The sequence below is a fragment of the Rhea americana genome, unplaced genomic scaffold (genome assembly GCF_003343005.1).
Source record: "Rhea americana isolate MKP2758 unplaced genomic scaffold, rheAme1 scaffold_111, whole genome shotgun sequence".
Lineage (NCBI taxonomy): Eukaryota > Metazoa > Chordata > Aves > Rheiformes > Rheidae > Rhea > Rhea americana.
Window position 1 is genome coordinate 2,268,141 of NW_028185162.1, and position 21,430 is coordinate 2,289,570.

The window sequence follows — 21,430 nt, forward strand, 5'->3', positions numbered from 1 at the left end:
ACCCCTCCCTGCGTTCTCTGCCCCCCTGATGCTCGTCTTTGCCCCACAGCCTGCCTGCATCCTCTGCCCTGCCTCATCCCTCATCTTCACCTTTGCCCCATGCCCCCCCTGCATCTTTTGCCCTGCCCTGTTCCTTGTCCTTTCCTCTGCACTAGGGCCCCTGATCCTGCCCATCTTTTGCTGTGCCTCATCCCTTTTCCTCTCTTTTGCCCTGCAGTCCCCCTGCATCCTTTGCACTGCCCTATCTGTGATCTTCTCCCTCACCCCATAGCCCCCATGCACCTTTGTCATGCCCCATCCCTTTTCCTCTGCTGTGCCCTATGCTCCCATGTAGCCTTTGCCGTGCCCTATATACCTTGTTCTCTCATTTGCCCTATGGTCCTTCTGCATCCTTTGCTGCATTCCTGTCTTTTGTCCACTCCTCCAATCTAGGGCCCCTCTGCCCTGCCACCGTCTTCTCCTTTGCTCTGAGGCCCCCCACACACTGCCCCATGCGTCTTCTGCCATGCCCCTGTCCCTTGCCCTCTCCCCTGCCATAAGGCCCCCTACACGCATCCTCTGCCATGCTTTGGTCCCTTGTCCTTGTCCCAGCTCAGAGGGCAGAGGAGCCGCCCTTGGGGTGTGGGGCTCTCTGCTGCGCTCTCTCAGGTCRCATCAAACCTGCTTAGGGGCTTTCAGCCCCTTGGGGTGAGCCCACAGGAAACCCTGCAGAAGGATTTGCATGCCCACCACTCCCCAYAGCCACTGCTGAAATGCCACACCGTTGCTCCTGGGCATCCCTTCCCTTGCGCTGTCTGCGGTGGGTCTGCAAGTCTTGTGTGCTTGTGACCCCAAAGATCGGAGCCTTTAGCTGCCAGAGTGCTTATTTTTACTGCACTTGTTCTGAGATTTATGAATTGAGTCATGTTGTATTCGTTTCATGCTCTTAAAATAAAGACTGCATATAGCAGGCTGATCTGATTTGTGACACTGAACGCTCCTCTTCAATACTGACACTTTGACAATATAAGAAGTAAAAAAAACGTATCTCTGATCTGATCTTGCAAACAAAGCAATCGTGGGAGGCAGGATCAAGTCATTCCAGAAGATTCTGCATTTGTCATATTGCAGAGAGGCTAGACTGGGTGGAGGGAGGGAGGGGGTGCTTTAAAGGGGAAAACTGTTCTTTATGTTTGTCTTCTTAGTCAGGTCTGAACCTTTAAGAGGAGCTGGGGTGTCCTCCCTTGCTGATGAAAAGTGAATGCTGATCTAGGAATGTCGCAGTCTGTCTTGGATGCAGCTCTGTTTGCCTATATTGCACCATTTTGTCAATAACCTTGCATTTATCAAGCAGACAAAACTATCGCAGCCTGAGAATGGGGAGGGAGGAGATGTCTTATCAAGGAATGAAATATGGATAATCAGAACAAGATAATATCATATTAAAACAACAGGGCTATTCTCTGCTGCGCTATGGATTTTCTACTATTTTCTGATAACAGAACAGCATCTATTCATTTTAAAGTAAAGCTTGCAATGTGTGCAGTTGCCACATCTTATTTCATATGGAGAATATAGCCATTATTACAAAGCCAACTGTGATTTGCCTGAGGACTTAACACATCATCTCGTTGCAATATTTTTGTTGTGTGAATTTCACTAGCCTGCTTATGGTGGATCTGTATTTAAAGCAAAGTAGTTAAGAGATTATTTTATTTTTAGATATCTATGTATCTATCTGTCTATATATATGTGTGTGTGTGTGTGTGTATATATATATATATATTTTTTTTTCTTTTAGTCCTTACTGCTGCTGGTGAAACAGTAACCCGGGCTAATAATGCTGCTTATCAGTTTTCATGTAGTTTAGCCATAAGAAAATGATTCACAGCGGGAGTGCTAACGCCTCTCCCTACAGCAAACAAAAGGCAGAGCTTTGTTCTTAATTTCTGCAGAATGCTGCTTAAACTCCGGCTCAGTCGCACGGTACTGGGCATGTCACCCCCGGTTATTCCTGCTGCCGTGCTTGGTGGCACCCAGCCCCCAGCGCCGGCGGTGCGGGAGGCTTGTGACCTCGCGCTCATTTCCGTAGCAACGCCGGTGATGTCATGGGCGCTGATGGAAGCTGCAATGCACCCGGGTGGTAGCAGAGAGCACGCAGACTGCATCTAACTAAGGTAATGCAGAAGTGTTGCTGTAGCTCCTTTGACCAGATAGCAGTTTGCAGGAAGCACAGACATCGTGGTTTCACCCTCCGTCACCTGAGGTTAGCGATTTGCCTGCTCCATTCTCTTTTCTGGATGCAATGTTGAGAAACGCTGGATTCTTTCTCCCGCTTCCTCCCTTTCCCCCCAAAAAACCTCTAGACTAGTAGCCAATGCACAAAAGAGCCTAATTCTTCTGCAGTTTGGTCTTTTACGTTTTAATGGTAACCTAATGGGTTGTGACACAACGTTTAGTCACATCATTCAGCAAGCCTCACCTCTATGCACTTAGGAGCTTTTTACTAAATGTCTGCCTGTAATGGTTTAAAATGGGAACAGTGTGCTATGGGTTTTCTAATTTAACATCTACTGACTCACTGAATGCTTCTAATTACAGTGATGCATTCAAAGTAGTTTCTTTTAAGTGAAAATATATGTAAGTGATAGTTTGTTCCTTGCTGCATTAGCCACTAGTGTCCTTAATTGGTATATGCAGACAGGGTAACTGCTGCCGCAGAAGTGGGCTTATTGCTTCAGTCATTGAATTTGACAGTTACTGAGATGTCTCAGTAAAACACAGCATACAGTCCCCTGTGTTYGCTAGAGAGAGCAAAAGGTGAAACTGTGCCTGTGAAGGGCTGGTTTCTCTGCAGGTGGGCCTGGGCCTGTCCTTTTGGCCCCGCTAGCGTGCCTCTGCACGACCTTGCTCATGTCCGTTTGATGTCTTGTCACCTTGGCCTTGTCCGCATGGGGATAAAACGAGCCATATAAGGTCTCGAGTCACTCGGAGAACAGGAGCTATGGTGTGGCCTGGAAACCCTCCCACTGGTCTCCCGAGTGGTCGCCGTGCCCACTAGCTGTTTGCTGCATGTGTAGGCAGGCACTGGGCTTGCCACTGCAGCCTGCCTGATGCCCAAGCAGTGCCAGGGCTTTTCTTGCTAGCTCACCGCCCGCAGTGGTTCTGTGCTGCCCTTAATGTCTCTGGCTGAAGTGAGCTGCCTGTTTGGCTTCAGCTCCACTAAAAAGTTTTCTGTCTGACCCAGCTGCTCATGCCAGGACTCTAGATCAATATCCATTAGCTGTGGAGAAATGATGGAGGCCTTTTGGAGGTGGAATCATGCCAAACTCCTGCGCTGTGTGCTGCCTGGGGAGCTGTTTCCTCCCTTGAGCATAGTCTTATGCCTTGCAGCCCTGGCTCAGGGCTGCTCCGCCTTTTCTGCAGAAAGCAGGTGCTGCTTGCTSAGCTGGAGCTTGCTCCTGAAAGGCTCTGGTTTGGACCTGTTTGCACTCAGTAGCAATGACCTGCAAAAATCAGGATCTCTGAAGGTGCCTCTCACAGTTGAAGCTCCGTTAAAGCATTTTTCTGGGCGCTGTCCAGCAGGCTTCCCTCAGGCTGTGAAGCAGGGAGCTGTCATCTTACTTGCTCTGTAACAGAACCTGTATCTCTTTAGCTTTTGGGGACTTCAGGGTAGGAGTGTGTGGATGAACAAGAAAGATATTGGAATGACATTTGCAGGGAATAAGTTGCCTAGCAAGGATTATTAAATTGCACCCACCTACTCTGTAGTAATGGGACCATATGGCAGATTCCTTGGGCCCACCTAAAAGCTCATTTTGTGAGGAACATCTGGCTACTTAACTATGGGAAGCCAATCTCAGAATACAAGGTGGTGCCAGTGCCGTGTGTGAGGATTAACAGCTACAGTGGTGGAAGTGGAGGGGCAAAGATTAGACAGATGCTAAAAATCAGACTGCTGGTGCCTGAGCTTTAGAAGCAACATATTTTTGATGCAGTGAATGACCATTTTGTGTGGAGGAGGAGACCACGTGTGAAGAACTGCAGGCTTTCCCTAACGTGGATTGTGCAGGCTTCTGGCAGATCTGCTCGCCAGCCTGTTCAGACTGGCAAGGTATCATCCTTCAAATACTGTGTCCACTGTAATGCAGGTAGACTTGTCCCTGAAAAGGGTAGAAGCAATGCAAATACAAATCCCCCTGATATCTGAAGAGTAACGGGGAAGAGAGTAATCAGCTGCTTTCAGCTTCTCAGCGTAGAATAGAGACAAGAAAGTGAGAGGGAAAAGCTTCTCTTGGAAGAGTGCTGTGCTGGCCATCAGTGATGGTAGAAAAGCTAAGGGTGTAAAGCAAGGATTATAAGTTGTTGTACTAGCACTTCCCAGCTAGGGAAGGCCTTAGAGAAATAATTTCTAGCACCAAGGTGGTGAAAATCTGTTGGCATCTAATGTTTGTGTTGCTGTTTTTGCTGTTACCCCTTGTACAAGTGCTTTGAATGCCCTTCAGCCTTACGGTGTCTCCTGGAGCATCGCAGCACAGCACTGTGCGACTAGCAGTTATGCCACCATACCCACCCTTACATGCAGATAAGCAGTTGTCTCTAGCCCTTCTGTAGCAAAGGTGTATTCAGACCTGAGTGAGGGTGGTGTGTGCCGAGGCCTGTTTGGTGCTGGGCCCAAGGTGACCTCCTGGTAGGTGAAGGCTACTGCATGGCCCCCAGCAGCCTCATCAGATGGCAGCTAGGAAGCTTGCTTGGGGCTCTGGGCCCAGGAAAGCTTCCCAGGCAGGTGCTCATCTTCCCCACTATGCTTCACTACGTGTGTGATGGCCAAAGCTACAGTGGCTTTCTATGACTCGAGCCCTGAGCTTTGGGCACGGGCAGAGACCCCTTCACTGCAGGCAGAAAAATGGACCTAGAGAATTCCAGGAGGGTCTTTCGGGCCTGCTTGAATGCTGTCAGCAACCTGAGCCAAGACATAACTCTCCTTGAAACATCGAATATGCCTTTCTAGCTGTTTCTGGGGCATTACCAGGTTGTGCTGCAGAATTGAGGTCCAGTATATTTTGCTGAGAGAAAGGTGTGTCCTAGTTGTAACCTTGCTGTTCCTGACTTCAGATGCTTGCAGCACCAAGAGACAAGGGCGTTCARAGCCTTGTGCATGTGGAAGGGTAGCTGAGGAAGGGGCAGGGCACCCCATTTTGGGCTCTGAGATGAACTCAGGATTATAGGGATACAGCTTTACTCTATTATTGAAGGTGAAGAACTGATGTGTAGGCCTTGGCTTAAGCTGCACAAATTATCTGAAGGTCTGTGGATAGTGCCACTGCCCATCTGAGTTGCTTCTTGCACTGCTCAGTTGCTGATCTGTGTGTGTGTGTGGTGAGAACGTGGGTCTGTCTCAGCTGGGGGAGAGGATGATTCATGAGTAGTGAACAGGACTTCCTTTGCAGAGGTCCATGGGGTCAGGACAGGATGACTGTTGTCACAAACTGCTGCCCTTCCGACTTCGTAACGGTTCACAGCGTGGGCTGTCTTGCTGTTGCCTCTGTTAAAGTCAACTTCAGGACATTCTAGCTGTAGCCTGAGTTATACAGCTGCCCTTAAGCTGTGGACAGGTAGGTACCAAGATGTCCTGCCCATAAATATAATGGGGCATTAAATGCGTTTGCTGTATTAACTGGTTAGTCTTTAACAGCTCAAGCTTTTAGACTTTTTCCCTTTATGCTCTTAAGTCTTTACGTACAGGCTTTAGGAGAAGCAACTGACTTGTAAGACCATGGTGGATTTCCCTCAGTTGGTCCGGTGTAGCACATAGGTGTGGATTTAATTAGAAATAGCTCTTCTTAAACTAAATGAAAATGAGCTTGAGGTTGTAGTGGACAATACAGCTCTTGAATCCTCCTCTTAAGACTCCCAATGACTGTGGAAACAACAAAGCTCTTGCATATTGCTCTTCAAGAGCCCTTAGACATTTTACCCTTAGCCAATAGAAGTTTTAGGTGATGGCTGACCCTGAAAGTGAGGAAAAATGGTAGTGGTAGGATTTTTTGTTGTTGTTCTTTGCTTGTTTTTTCTAGTGCTTGGGTTTTTTTGTGTGTGTCTTGCTTTGTTTGGTTTTGCTTTGCTTGGGGGAGTTGAATTTGCTTGAGCTGGTTTTGCTCATAGTTAAAGATGGCTGGCTCATGGGAGACTCATCTTGCTGTAACACCACACAGTAAATAATGTACATGGACAGCCCTGTCTCTCCAAGCCTTGTTCACCAGCTCATCTCAAAGTTACTGTCTGGAACAGATTCTTAAGGCACTCTGATGTGAACTCAGGCTTACTAAAAATTACAGGAACAGCAATTTAAGGGCAACCACAGAAACAGACTCCAAAAATATTTTCTGAATCAAAAACTCTTATTATGGACCACTGGAACATAYACACTGCATTCTTGGCTTGTCTCCTCTGAACTGGACAGTGTTATTCGGCATTGTGTTGCCAGTTCTTATTAACCTACTGGATGATGTTTGCAAGAGAAATAAGGGCTGTAGAGATAATAGCGTATCCTAGCAGATAATAGTGTATCCTATTGCCTACTCTGCTTCCGATGATAAGGTGATATCTAGGACTACTCGTAGATCTTTGGGATTTGGATTGTGATCAGGAGAGCTGGGGAAATTGCTTCTTCCTTGCTCTCTATTGCTGGTAGCAGGAAACTTTYCCTTAATATGAGGATCCCACTTCTTTTTCTTTTTTTTTTTCTTTGTACCATCTCTCCATCTCTTCAGTACTGTCTGGTATTAACTTATCTCGCTTTAAAGCTGTTTTCACAGCTGTGTCTGGGTTGGTCTAGCTGTCAGGCACCTTGTTCCCACTTCAGAAAGTTATGCTGGCCATGCTTCTGACCAGTTCTAACRAAGAGACTCAGCATCACAGAGCTTTGAACTGGGGAGATGGAGTAAGTGACCTGATGGTTTCCTGCAGCCTGTAGAGAATCTCTAACTTGACCAGTGTTCTGTTTCCAGGCTGTTGGGTGATACCCAGCCTCTTAAATACAGACACAAGGATTTTCACAGCTGATTATATTTCACTAGACCACTTCATACCAGGGCATCACATGCTTCAAAGAAGTACAGTTGGAGGCAAAGAAAGATGGCCGTGTTCACAGGCTGGCATCTAAGCAGAGGACTCTAGCTGTACTAGCAAGCTACTGTGCTCAAAGAGGCTGAAGATATCTCTGAAAAGCTGTGTTGGGGTGGTTCATGCCATTCAGGGTTTGGGTTTAAGCAGTGCTGGTGAAAGGACTCTGTATGAAATGCACATGGTGGGAGCCTTGTCAGCATGTCTTATTTTGATCAAAGAGCTTCTGGTATGTTTGTACCAGTTAGCAGTGACTTAGCCTTGGAAATAACCCCATGTACCAGTACAGGCTGACCTGCTAGAAGGCGGCTCTGCAGAGAAGGGCATGGGAGTCCAGGTGGACAACAAGTTAACCATGAGCCAGCAATATGTCCTGGTGGCCAAGAAGGCTGTTGATACCTTGAGTTGCATTAGGAAGAGCATTGCTAGCAGGTCGAGGRAGGTAATCCTCCCTGTCTACTCAGCCTTGATGAGACCACATCTGGAATAGTGTCCAGTTATGGACTCCRCAATATGAAAGAGACATGGAGATACTGGCGTGAGTGTAGTGGAGGGCTGCTGAGATGATTTGGGGACTGGGGCGTCTCTCATGAGGAAAGGCTGAGAGAGCTGGGACTCCTCAGCCTGGAGAAGACTGAGGGGGGATCCTACCAATGTGTGCAAATATCTGAAGGGAGGGTGTCAAGAGGATGGGGCCAGGCTCTTTTCAGTGGTGCCCAGCAAAAGGCAGTGGGCACAAACTGAAACACAGGAAGCTTCATCTGAACATAAGGAAAAACTTCTTTATTATCAGGGTGACTGAGCCCTGGAACAGGTTGTGGACTCTCCATCCTTTGAGATATTCAAAAGCCATCTGAACACAGTCCTGGGCAAAGTGTTCAAGGTGACCTTCCTGGAGGAGGAGGGTTGGACTAGATGATCTTCAGAGATGTCTTCCAACCTCAGCCATTCTGTGATTCCATGAAATACGACCCTCTTAAATCTCTGAAGAATTGGTGCTCCCTCAGATCTGGTAAATGCTCTGAGAGAATGTGGGTGAGCACATGCCAGCTAGCCTGTCTGAGTTTGTAGAATTGCATGGATTTGGGTAGGATGAAGCAATAAGAATTCAGATCTTCACATCAAGAAACATCACAAAGGTGAGTTGTGCATGTCACATTTACCTTTTTGATTAGGTGATACRCACTTGAAGTTTCAGTTTAGGTTTAGGAATGGATCTCCTACTTGCTGTGACTCTTGAGGATAAAGGAAGAAAGATGTCTTGGGACTCAGTTTGTAGAGTAGGGGCTGTGCTGACTACTGTGGTTGAGAGTCTTCTGTGATAGCCTTGACTTCATATCTGGAGAAACCTCCACGAACAGTGACATGTCTGGCTGTACCCCACATAGCAAGGTATAACACACACACACACACACACACACACACTCTACAACTATACTCTTCAGCTTTCCATTTTAAGCAACCTCATGCTAAGTAAACCACGTGCAAATGAATGCATAGAAAGTTGATGGAAAGGGTACATATTTAGAGGAAAAAGAAGCTTTAATTTTTCCAGTTGCCAGTGCTTGAGTAACTAAATACTTTTGGGAAGGTGTCTTTGTCTGAACTTCTCACATGTGTTCTTGGAAGTTGAGCACTGCTTGACTTACGGGTGCTGTCTCTTCCTTGGTGGAGATGTGTAGTATGGTGGGAACTCAGTACCAGTCTGGTAAAGAAGAGCAGAAAGAAGTGCCAGACTAATTCAGACCAGAGCTAGCTACTCAGTGTTCATTAATCAGACACCAGATTTTTCAGTGATAGGYACAGAGGAAGAGTTCTTTGAAAAATGGCTCCAGCTGGGACTGGAGGGAGCCCTTCCGTAGTAAGGTCAGTATCTGGGACATACAGGACCCTGCAGATCTGAAGGTAATTTCTACTTTTCTGACTGCTTCCACCCCTTGACCTGTGATTGATAGTGAAACATCATCACTTAGTGGAATAACTGCAGCACAAAGCATGGTAAAACAGAATTTGCTTGACTTCCCAAGCACTTCTCTGGTTCTTGATTGGATACAAACATATTCCATTTTACTGTAGCAGAGCTGTGATTTAGGGCTCTGTTCATCTCCAGGTAGCTAATGCACCCTTGATGCTTCTAGGCATTCTTCTATGCTTCAGTGCTCTCCAACTCAAAGATAAGCTTTTTTTTTCTTCTTCTCTCTCTCTCTCTTTTTTTTTGTGTGTGTGTGTGTGTGTGGTGGTGGGTTTTTTTTTGTTGTTTTGCTGCTTCCCCTTCCCCCTTTCTTCTGAAGCTAGTGCTATTCTGAATATTTTTGTGCTAACTGGTCTGGAGCCAGCTTAGACCCTCTTTGCTTTGCTATCTAGACCTTCTTTATTCCCTTCTGGAAGACTGCAACACTTAACCAACTTCTGTTGTTTATTGGAAAGATAAGTAATGTAACTTGTCCTTGGCTGAAGTCTCCCTCCCTCCTACTAGGTTCATGTGACTGTAGACAAATTAAAACCTTATGTCGGGAAAGCAAAAAATCCATTAAAACAGCAGCAAATATTTACTTGATCAGTTTCTGCAAGTGCTAGTCATTTTGCTGGAAAGTGATAGCTTGGAAATCCATTTAGTACCTGCTAAAAGGAACTGGAAGTATCTTGAATTTGTTGCCATGCTGGTGAAGATACAATGATGATGATGGGTGTTCTAGTCATCCAACCTTTGAAGCCTTCATCTTAGCTTCAAGATATTGTTCAGATAAATAGCCACAGGCTAATTTCATGCTGGCAGTAGTCAGATAAAATGTTCTGCCATTGCTGTTGCTTGTTAGGCTTTGTTTGTCTTCCTGCCTCTGAAAAGCTTCGCATCTTTTTGAATGTGGGAACTCTCATTCCCTTGTAGAGACAAAATGACTTTCTTTATAATCCAAAAACCAGCTCACACTTYGTACTGCGCTGTTTGAAAACAGCATGCGTTTACAGATTGGTGGTGAAGGACCACTCAAGTTGCGTGAGATTGCAAGAGTTCTTGGCTCTGGTCTGCTGCGTAGGCTTCTGGCTATGCACTGACATTACTGAAGTCCAGGACAGTTCCCTCCTGGTACCTGTTCTTGCCTCTTTCTCCTGCTACCTTTCCCTACCTCCTTCAAAATGGAGAGTTGAGCTCTTGAGTGGCATGTGGGTGACTTCATAAATCTGTGCTTGGCCTTGAGCAAGTAGGAGAAGGGGAAGAGATATATGTGTGTGTATATAATATATATATAAACACACACACATGTATGTATATATACACCTCAGCTGGCTGCTGAGGTTACATAAAACTCAATATTATGTAGTCTTGGACAGTTATAGCTGATGCAGTTACGCTCAACTTGCTCTTGTTCTCCCTCTGGCTGCTTAATCTAATGAACAGAGTCCCTCCTTTCATCTTAAAACCAAGGAAAATGATGATGAAAGGACTTTCACTCTAGTCTCTGCATTGCTTTAAGTAAAAAGCCTGACTCCTGTCTCTTGAATCCAGATGTCAAGACTCTGGATTGCTCTACAGTGCTGCGCATTGCTACTATTCCAGCACGGAACCAGTGATGTCACAGCGTTGCTGGATTGGGAAGCCTGCCTTGGGGAGGAGTTCAGGAGCAACTTGGCTTTGTCCAGCTTGTCTGAGTGTGCAGTGACAGCAAGGTTAAGCTGTTCCATCTCTCCATTCTTGTATAATRCATGCTGCTGACTTTGGCAGGCTAGATCTTGGGAAGCTGTTGTTCTGTTACTGGTTGGGGTTGATGGAGTGCAGGACTTGATATATCCACAGGAATCTCACTGTGGTTGCAGTATCATTCAGTCACATTTTCTGCCGTATTGAGGATTGTTTGGTGGAGTCTGGAAACACTCACATGGTTTATTCTGGAAACAGAAGGGAAAAGAAATGTGAGGCAGCAACTCTAGGGATGCAGGGAATACTGACAAGACAGGCTCTTGGAAGTAACGCTTTCATATACTTGGTGAAGCAAAAGCCTCTGTCAACCCATTTTAGTACAAACTTTCCCTGAATCTCAGGGTTTTTTTTTCTTTTTTGGTGTTTTATTAACCAGATAATGAAACACTTGTTCTGCACACCCATGCTACCTAGACGTGCAGTTAATGTATGCTGGCCTTGTCCTAAGTARGCTGGAACCTGCTTTGCACGTAGGCACAGGAGTGCTCTGGGGYTGAAAACATGGTGAGATCACATAGCTGAAAATGTAGCAATGACAGTGTGGCTGTAACAAAAAATCTATTGAGCAGGTGATATGAAGCAGCTGCAGAGTATAAAGGAAGATAAAAAGTCAGTAGGGAGAGGAGGTGGTAGTTTGTTCTGTGTTAAACAGGCTTAGTCACATCTTGGGAATGACCCAGCACATGCCCAGTTAGATATTGAAGAAACCTGATACTGGTCCAAAAGCTAATTTGGTGACCAAAGGCAGAGTATTTGTTAATAGCAGTAAGAGAGTAACCAGAGAACTTGTCACTGATGGCATGAGATTCCCTCAAGAGGATTCACAGATTAGGAATTAGAATACTTAATGTTTTGCTTGCATAAAGGAGATGTTGGTTAAAACTGAGTCAGTCTATGGGTGTTTGAGACTCTTGCACTTGAATGTGCAAAGTCTGCAAGAACTCAAAAGCACAAAACGCTCCTTTGTTGTTTCCAGCTTGCGTCTGATCTTAGTCAGCRGGTTAACTTGCTTGCTTGATGCGTACCTTTGCGTATGTATCAGACAAAGCTAGTTGGTGTGTCACTATGCTTCTGATTTGGCTTTAAGGTGCCTTCAGGAAGGCTATAGAAAAATACCAGCAAGAAGTCTCAGCTTCAGAGTTAACTCAGTTGCTGATGGACATGTTGCTGTTTGGACAGTTGTGGTTCTCTGCAGCACAAAGTTTATTAATAGTAGTTGGAAAAGCAGTTGCTGTGCTCTATGCTAACAGATAGCCATGAAAACTCCTGAAGAGATCTGTGCTTGTGAAAGACTGTTGCTTAGTATTCAGCAGTGAATGGGAATTTGGGGAAGATGAGCAGCCTTTGATTTACACCAAGCTAAGGGAGTCTTTGGAGCTTTGCCTTTTCATACTGTTGGGCTTTGTTACATGTGATGAATTTTTCATTATGTCTAAGTTGGGAATTTGGCTGCTTGTATTTGGTGGTGTCAAGATGTCAGTGCCTGAAGGGGTCTGTTACTAGGAATTAGCTGAGATCAAATCTGCAGTAGTAGTGTGGTTTCTTGGACCAAAACAAAATGAGGGCTGGGAAGAGATGACTGGAACCAGACAAGGCTAGTTAAACCTGTGCTCAGATCTAGAATGGTAAACTGACTCTTCTCATAGCCATAATAATGTAAAATTGGCTGCAGTGCTCTAGAATGTTGCTAGTGTAAAATCTACATTTCTGTTCTACAAGTTCACTTAAACTGAAGAAAACTGTCTACGCTAGAGGTGTGTAATGTCAGGCCTGAACTTCCTGAAGCAGTGGAAGGATAAAAAGTACATCTGGAGGGATAATCACCTTGGTCATTGATGTGGAAACTAAACCTATTGTGGAGCTGGCATACTGGAGTCCACCTGGCTGCTTGGATGTTCTGGAAAGCCTTTTGATCTGCTGTAACACATCTCAAACTCCGAAAGGAACCGTCAGTTCTGCAGACCAGGAGACCTAGAGCAAAAAATCTTGGTTTTTACACTTCCAGAGCTTTTTCTTGATGTGCATTGAGCACACTTTCCCAAAGTGTTTGAGGTAATGGAGTGAAACAGTTAAAAGCTTAATCAGTAGCTGCAAGGAGTTGTTTGCATGGTGGCAACTTCTCCCATTTCATTCTGCTGTAGCAGTCACTTGCTGACTGCAGCAGCATGATGGCTTTTCCTAGCAGGAACAGGTGATGCGAGAAGACAAGACTTGCTTCTTCTGCACCATTCCAGCAGACCTGGGAGCAGGCTTAAGTGGAACATCTGGATGCACGCAGCCTGACAGTGCTGGGGCAGGCAGTGTCAGCCCAGGAGAGCAGGGCAAGAGATGTAGAGACCATAATTTCCAGCAGCCAGAAGTTCCTCTCAACCTTACCTGGGGCATCCTGCCTGGGGCACATCTGCTATTTTCTCTCTACTTGGTACATGTGAATAATGCTCATGGGCACAACATCCCACTGTCCTTTTTTTCTGAAGCCCTGATTAAGGCTTAACTTCTCACACTGGCCTGGTTGCTTGAAGCTCCAGGAAGGATTTAATGACCTGGTAGCAGGGTACTTACTTGCTTAGCAGTGGGGTTGGAGATGAGTAGGGAAACACTAATATCTCTGCCAGATTAGTGCTCTTGGAAGCTGTGAGGTACATCTTTAAGCAGCTAATACTCCCAGTAGCACTAAATGAAACTTGGTTTCCCATGAAACTTTGTTCATTTACTTGTCTGGTCTTTGCTTACATGACTGGAGTAGCAGAAGTCTGTCTTACTTGGTTTTTATTGTTTTACCTCAAATTGGAGAAACAGTCTTTCCATGTGCAGATCAAATCTTAGGATTCTCTAAGTGGCCAGTGGTGGTTCTGTGTATGGATTCAGTTTAAAAGCCTGTAAGTGGATGACATTTCTGAAGAATAATGCTTGAACAGAAAATAAATGAAATCTCTAAACCTGTGTTGAAGTGCTGTGCATGAAAGAGCAACAGTCATTGTTGAAGAGCTTTTAAACTAACACCTTGAATTTTCTTCATGCAGCTCAGAAAAGCCTCTAGAAGCCACTTTAATTGGGATTTTCACTTGAAAAGGACCTATTCTGAGCTCTAAAAACTTCAGTTGTGCTCCAAGACCAATCTGAATGCTCATGGCAACAAAATGCTGTGATATATTCCACATGCTTTGCAGAAAGCTTGTAGCAAAGGCTTGTTAGCAGGGAACAGACTGAATAATCTTAAGGTGTAGGTGGTGATCTCGGTCTGCTGTGAAGGTACTTGCAGAAATGCAAAAGTGGGCAGATGTTCCTTGCCAGCCTACTGTATCTTGGGGAAAGATAACTTCACATCCCTTCTGTTCCTTTGTAGTTAGCAAGCAAAGGTGCTGGTATCCCATCTACTGGAGACAGTGTGATGAACCCTGAGTGACAGACCTTTTAAATGCTAGGACTGATGTAGCTTTATTTGCTGCTTTCTCCATCTGGTGGCACAAAGACACTAGACCAACAATGATTGCTTATTTTTCCCAAGAGTGTTTTTTTTATGGGTGCAAGGCAGCTAGTAGCAGCAAGACAGTGAAACAGTTTGTCCTACGAACCAGTTTTCGTCTTGTTTAATAGGCTGCCTTTTTGGTAAGGCTAACAAGAATCATTATGTTAATAAGGAATTCAGACCATCAGAAGAACTTAAGACTTAAATTTCTTAATGACTCAAACAGATACTAGCTATAGAAGCAACTCACTGCTACAGACTGTGGAATGCTAATTCAGAAATAGTTTACAGCTTTACACAGATATGCTTGAAATGTATGCATATGTCAATGCTAGGAAACTTTGGTTACTCCTTTCAGCTATTTGTGATATCTGGGTTGCCCTCTTTCAAGTCAGTAGCCATGTCAGATTGCAAGATCTAATAACATATCTTGAAACTACTTCTGAAAGGCGGATGGATGCTTCCTTATGCTTGCCTTATCTTAAAAGCTACAGAAAAAGCTGGTAGGCAGATCTGTGAGGTCCAGGTCTTCTGTTACTTGAACAGTTAGACCAAATGCTGAGACTGCAGCTCTGCAGATAAGGAATGGTACATGCAGAAAAGGAGCAGCTCAGGACTGTGTTTGTCACTAGGTTTCTCTCAGGCCTCTAATGACCTTCCACATGCAGAATGTGTCAAGACACTTGAGGCAGGAATGACTCTCAAGTTAGAGAAGAGCAGTCTCAACTTCAATCCATCAGAGCAAGACTGAAACTGAAGTAAATCTCCAGGCTTCAAAAACTGATCAAACTTGTATGCAATATGATGAAGTTCACATTGACTTAGGCAGTTAATAAGCTACCGAGGCCAATGAAATAAATGAGCTCTTGGTTTTAATGTCTTTTTGAATACTTCTCAGATGGTTCAAAGTTGCCTTAAAATAATAAAGGCTGCAGGATCTGATGAAAGCTTGCTGTCAGGTGTAGGAGCACACACAAATCCTGATCAGTGTCTGGAGTGTCTAAATAGCCTCTAAGATGTAGTTTTGCTGCAAGTAATAGCCTTCCTTTCCAGACACTAGTCCTTGATTTGCTCTGAGCAATTTGGAACTTAATGGCAGAACCATCTATTACTACACGTGCCCTCAGCTTTTTCCAGCTACTGACTATTGTCTTGTGATGAAAGTAGGCTCTATGAACTTAAAAATAGGAACGAGAATAATATTATTCATACTGAAACAGACAAACGAGACAGTGGGGAACTAACTTCTGGCCACAGTCTTCCTGTGCTCTTCTGGCTGCATCTGAGATGAGAGAAGGGCCTGATCTGTAGCCTAAAATTCCCCTGGCCGTGCTCGGATAAAACATGAGCACGGGGAGCAGTGCAGGGGGAGGAGGTTGGTGAAGAGAGAAATAGTTACGGTACCGCTTTCGTTTTATAAATATAATACTAGGGAAAAGAGGAGAACAAAGGTGAAAAAGACCGGAGCCAATGAAGTCTGAGAAGGTTTTTCTAATTTAGATCTAGTTTGATACACCTACTTTGTGTCAATGTAGGACAACCCTTTTGAAAAGCATCTTTCCTAATGCTGTGATAGTTTCATAAGACAGCTCGTTCTTGAGCGTAGAAGGAGAGGTTGTTCTTGACTGACTGACTGAAGTAGTGTGGCGTTTAGTCGTGACTATAATCAAGCCACCAGGTAATGGTGACAATTCAATAGACTTGAAGAAAGCCATTTCTTCAGAAACTACATGTAGAACAAGATAGGAATGGAAAAATAAGGGTGTAATGTGGAAACGTAGAATTGGCTTCTCTGACCTGTCACTTCCAAGTAATAGCATTCATATCTTGCCTTTCTGCATAGGGTGCTAGCTGCTGAATGTGATCTGGTGCTTGCAAAGGGGTAAGAGATGGCTAGTGCTGAACCCTTATCAGCTGCTTGAACCTGGACTGGCTCCTTGTGTTTTGGCTGGTTGCCCACATTGCTGGTGGCTTCAGACTAAGGCAGACTTTCAGTAGCAGGACCTGTGCGTTGTTCTAAAAGCACATGTGCCTTTTAAAAAATGAAAAAGAAAAGGCCTGACCTCAGTGTGACTAGCAGATTGCATGTGAAGGAAAGCAAGGCAATTGCTAGGGTTTCTGTTGAAAGATGACACATGTAACTATGTGGAACAGAAACCATAGATAGAACAGTGAAGACTCAAATGCTGAGGGAGAAATGATTTTTGCCTCTCCTGATAGATGACCTCTAGCTATGTTCAAAACTTGTCCTAGGAAAATGAGTGGCCTGTGAAGCAAATGAGTAGCTGATGGATGTATGCTGATCTCATTAATTGTATGTAATATCAGATTGTAAATTAGCGTCATGCAGGATTACAGCATCGCAGTAATAGGTGACTGCTCTGTGAAAGCTACGGACATACGGACAGTTGAAAGTTCTCATAGTTGTATTTCTCTTCAGGAAAGTTTAGCTCTTTAGATATCTAAATAGCATCTTTAGGAATTCAAAATTTCTTCTCCTGGGTAATCAAAAAAGCAAAAATATTGAGGTTTATAAATTGGATTAAACTGTTAAACGTTGATGGCATTCCCAGGAGAAGAATCTCTGGGTGTGTTTAGCTGCTCTGCTGTATGCTTTCAGATAAGGCATCAAAGCCATAACTGGGTGGATGGGGCACTTTGTTACAAACAGGTAGAACTAAATCTTGTGATGGATCTCTGTTGCAGCTACTCTGTAGCTGAAGAGTCAATGTTCACTTAAATGAAAATGTTCACTCCAGGCATGCACTGATGCAAGGTAAGTACTGGGTAAAGAGTCCTGGAATAAGCCTCATAAAGCAAACAAGCCTGTCAGTGGCTAAAGTGAGCTTTCCCATAGATCCCAAAGGACATTTCTGGAAAGAAGATGGAGGACCAATCCTTGGGCTTTTAGAGAGCATGGACCTTGACATCAAGTGCAGGCAGAAGTTTTGACTGCTCCCTGACTTTTCAGTGTGAGGCTGAACCTTCCCCTGGCTGTAGGGCGATATTTGAGCATGCTGGGAGCTTGCCAGCATGTGCTGAGTCATTGTAATATAGAAATTGGGAGAACTTTCTCCGCGGTTTTACTGTCTCTCAAATAAGAGTGTGTGTGGGGGGGGGGAGTGTTGTTTTCTGTTGCTGTTTTTTGTTTACGAATCAGAGGGCTTTGAAGGTATACAAGTCTCTGCACTCTCAACTGAACCTCCAGGAGCTTTTATGTAATGGGAACTGTTGAACTACTTCTGTTGCTTTACAGCACTTGAATCTTGGTGGTTCAGATGCTGCACCTTCAAAGACTGTGAGAACTGGTGAAACTGGAACTTGGCAGTGTCCTTSTACTTGCTAGTAGAGCCTGCCTCCAAGCACCAGCCCATCAGCATAAACTGAGCCACTCCAAGCCCTCTGTAGAGTTGCACTCCCTGAGGAGGTGTCTTCCCCCTCTGTACTTGCTCTTACTGAGCCCTCAAGCACAGGGCTGCCTTCAGTGTGCAAAGAGGGTGGCTCCTGACATGCATATTACATGTTGCAAGAGAGCATGARTGAAGCTCTTGCAAGTGAGACCTGTGTCTGCGGACTTACGTGGAAATTAGAGGCACCGCAGCACGTATCTACTGTTGTTCCGCATAAATAAAGAGCTAGTCTTGTGGCTAGTCTTGCAGGCTGGGCTTGTTTTGTGGGAGTAAGTAGAAAGGAAGGTGAAAAAGGCCTTTTCTCCAGAATGACTAGAAGATTTGTGTTTAYGAAGTTTCCAGCTGCAGGAGAGTGTGAACCAGCCCTTCGCACTTACCTTTTAATGCTCCATACAAGGCTTGACTCCATTTTCACTGCACRTATCTCCTGCCCCCTCTTCCCACCTCGGCGTACCTTCATGCACCTTGTTGATCTGCAGGGGGAAAAGGGTGAAATGAGACCTGAAGATTACTGAGATCTGTAGTGCAAGTTCTGCTTTTTAGAGTGAGGCCTGTCAACCAGGGAAGTAGAACTCTGAGATGACTGAGCTTCCCGTACAGTGGGTAGACTTCCAGTCAGAAGCTAATGGCTTTGTGTTCCTGCCAAGCTCTTTGAACATCAGATTGTGATTTGTTTGATATTCCAAGTCTCTAACTGCATGTAATGGAGTTGTTGTCTGTTAGATTAACAGCAGTATCTCTRTGGCACAAGAAGCTTGGCTAGGCAATGGTATTTACTCTTCTACCTTTCCTAAGCCCTTTCTGGATGAGAACCTACCTTTACTCAGTGAGACTTGGGTTTCCTTCAACTGTGTGAAGGCGTTTCAGCAAATGGGTTGATCTTATTGTGGAGCGCAAAAATGAAGAACAAAATGAACRTGACAGTGCTGTGCTAAGATCCGGCTGTTAGTCTTAAATGGAAGGTTAATTCTGGTGGAGCAGCATATTGCTCTGGGCTGACTTGTGTCAATGGCTCTGACTCTGCACATTGCCRTTCTGTTACAGACCTGGAAGTCTGTCCGTCTGAAGTGATGCCTGCACCTTGGCCTTCCAGTGGGGCTTGTCACAACTGAGCACTGACGTTTTTCCTCTTGTCTTTTAAGTGGGCCACCCTGATTGATGACCATGTAGCAGGCTTTTATTTTAAGACTTGGTTTGGAAAAGGTATCAGGTGGCTTATTGCTTGTAGGATTGGTCTGTCCTGTGTGTGTGTGGGGGGGTGTTATTAGGAAAGGTTAGACACCAGCTCCAGGATTTGTGTTGAGGTGAGGATTCTGATAATATTAATGCTGATGCAGGAAACAATAGCAAAAATTCTCTGAAAGTGCTTGAAATGTGACCTCTGCAATCTGATCCAGGCTTGATGCAGGATATTGCCTTACTGATGTCGCATCAGAGGCATTCAGTTCATGCAGTGCTATAAATTAAGTATATTGGAGCCTGCTGTTTAGCCTCTGACATGACTGAAACTCTTTTTGTCGTGGTATCCTGCTGCTTGGGGAAAGAACAGCATTTGGCTGACCAGCAGGATTACAGTGAAGGCACARGCCCTTATTTACCTGACAAATTGCTGCAGCAGTTTCTGGGGTGGTCTTCTGCTGGAGATATTGACCCATACAGTGCTACTAGCAAAAGGAGCATGGCTGTGTCGTGAAACCCCACGTCAGAGCGCTAAGTGTTTCGGGGCAGCTCAGGCTAAGACATCAGACTTGCTTCCCCTGACTGCCACTAGCATGCCTGCCCTTCTGTAGGCTGTACTCAGTGAAGTGGGCAGATGAGCAGGTACTAACATCRTAGCTGTAGCATGGGGATGTGGCAGGCAAGCTCTGAGCAGACCAAGAGGCTGTGACAGTGGCATTCCTCAAAGGTAGATTAATCCTGGGATACTTTTTTCCCCCTTATGGTGGTCCTCTAATTAGGGCAGCTAAACATACTCTTACTATCTAGTTCCTGCTCATCTTATGTTTTCTTTTAGCTTCCTGCTGGAAAGGCAGGTGCTGGATGGCCTTTCTTTCTTTCTTGGTTTAATTGTAAACTGAAATAGTGTGGGGTTGTAGGCTCTTCCCTCCCTACTCCTAGTGTTGAGAGACACTGTCTCTGTCTCCAGCTGTAATACATGGAAGAGAAATTCAAAGGTGTATCATTGCTGTGCTCTATTTTACTGAGAAACTGGGCACTGCTAGAAAGAAGTTCTGGGATTAACTAGCTCTCCTTTGTGCTTTGATAAGTTCCCAGTGAGCTCCCTGTAAGAAATTCTTGCTTCTCCRCAGGTGTATGTTCCATCTGTCAGCAAGTTTGTTGAAAGAATTTTGACAGACARTTTTCTTCCATAAACTTTAATAAATTCCAATTTTAAATATTTATGGCAAGTTAATCATACTGAACTCCCTATAGTTTTAATAAATTTATCCTCCTGCAAGACTCCTCTGATGAGAAGAAGTAATTCTWCTTCTAAGGTAGGCTTTGTCTTGATAAATACCTGCAAACTTGGTTGTGGGATAGCTTTAAAGTGTACCTATCTGGTCTGTGATACTGAGAGAGCATCTTGCTAAAACTAAGACCTCATTAGGTTATGAACCTTCATAATTAGTGTCAAGACAGAAAACTGTTGGAAGCAGTGACTCCCTTGCTGCTGTTGTAGSATAACTGTCCATGTGGATTCTGCCAGTAGGTAGGGAATACTTCAGGCTGGAAAGGACTTCTGGAGGTCTCTGAAGCTGAGCTACCTAGATCAGGTTAGTCAGGGTCTTGTGCAGCTAGGTTTTGAATATCTCCAAGGATGGACAAATAACCTCTAGGGCAGGGGGACACCTTACTGTGCTCCAGTATCTTTCAAAAGATGGCTTTAAGCCACAAGTATCTTTAATCTGGTTGTGCAGATGCCCTTCAACTGAAGGGAAGAATGAATGGAATAATATCAAAGTTAAGTCCTGTGAAAGTGGACAACTAGAGTCMTCCAAACTTACAGTATAAGGTAGTCTGAAAGCAGAATATAAATGACTTGTTACAGTACTGTACTGAGAGCAATACGTGATTTGCAGGTTGAATAGAAATTTCTGCCCAGTATTGAGGGGAGTGAAGGAGGTTTGCATCCCTGAAATTAAAGGCAAGGTGGCCTGTCCTAGGCATTTCTCTGATGCTCAGGGTGGCTGTGAACTACTGCAGAACCTTCAGCTCTTGCCATCTATTATTTCAGGTTAAATTGGAGAGTAGCTTAGCATGTCACTGACTGTGCAAGGCTGAGCTGCTGCCACGTGCCCCTCTGTAAGAAGTAGCATATCACACGAAACCAAGGGCTGTGYGGCTAAACAGCCGCTGCTAGCCTGGGGAGGGTGGGACACGGATTAGTCTCTTGGCATCGAGAGCTGTCAGATGGCCTGGGTGTTGCATGCCCTACTTACCTTGGAGCATGAAAGTTGGAACTGTTTTGGCACCCTGTCCCCTGCACCTTGTCCTATATCGTTGGTGACTGCTGATAGTCCCAGAAGACTCTACCCTTTTTAATATAACGCTTATTTCTCTGGTCCCTCAACTATCTTTTACCCTTGATACAGAAGACAACTGTGCCCAGCTTGTGTACCGAGATCATCTTCTGTATTGAAATAGTCTATTTTGCTGGTTACCCTGCCAGGGTTTAGACTTGTGCAGCTCTCACGGGGCACTCTGTCTCATGTGCTAAGGTAGGAGAGCACCTTGCAATCTGCTGCAAGA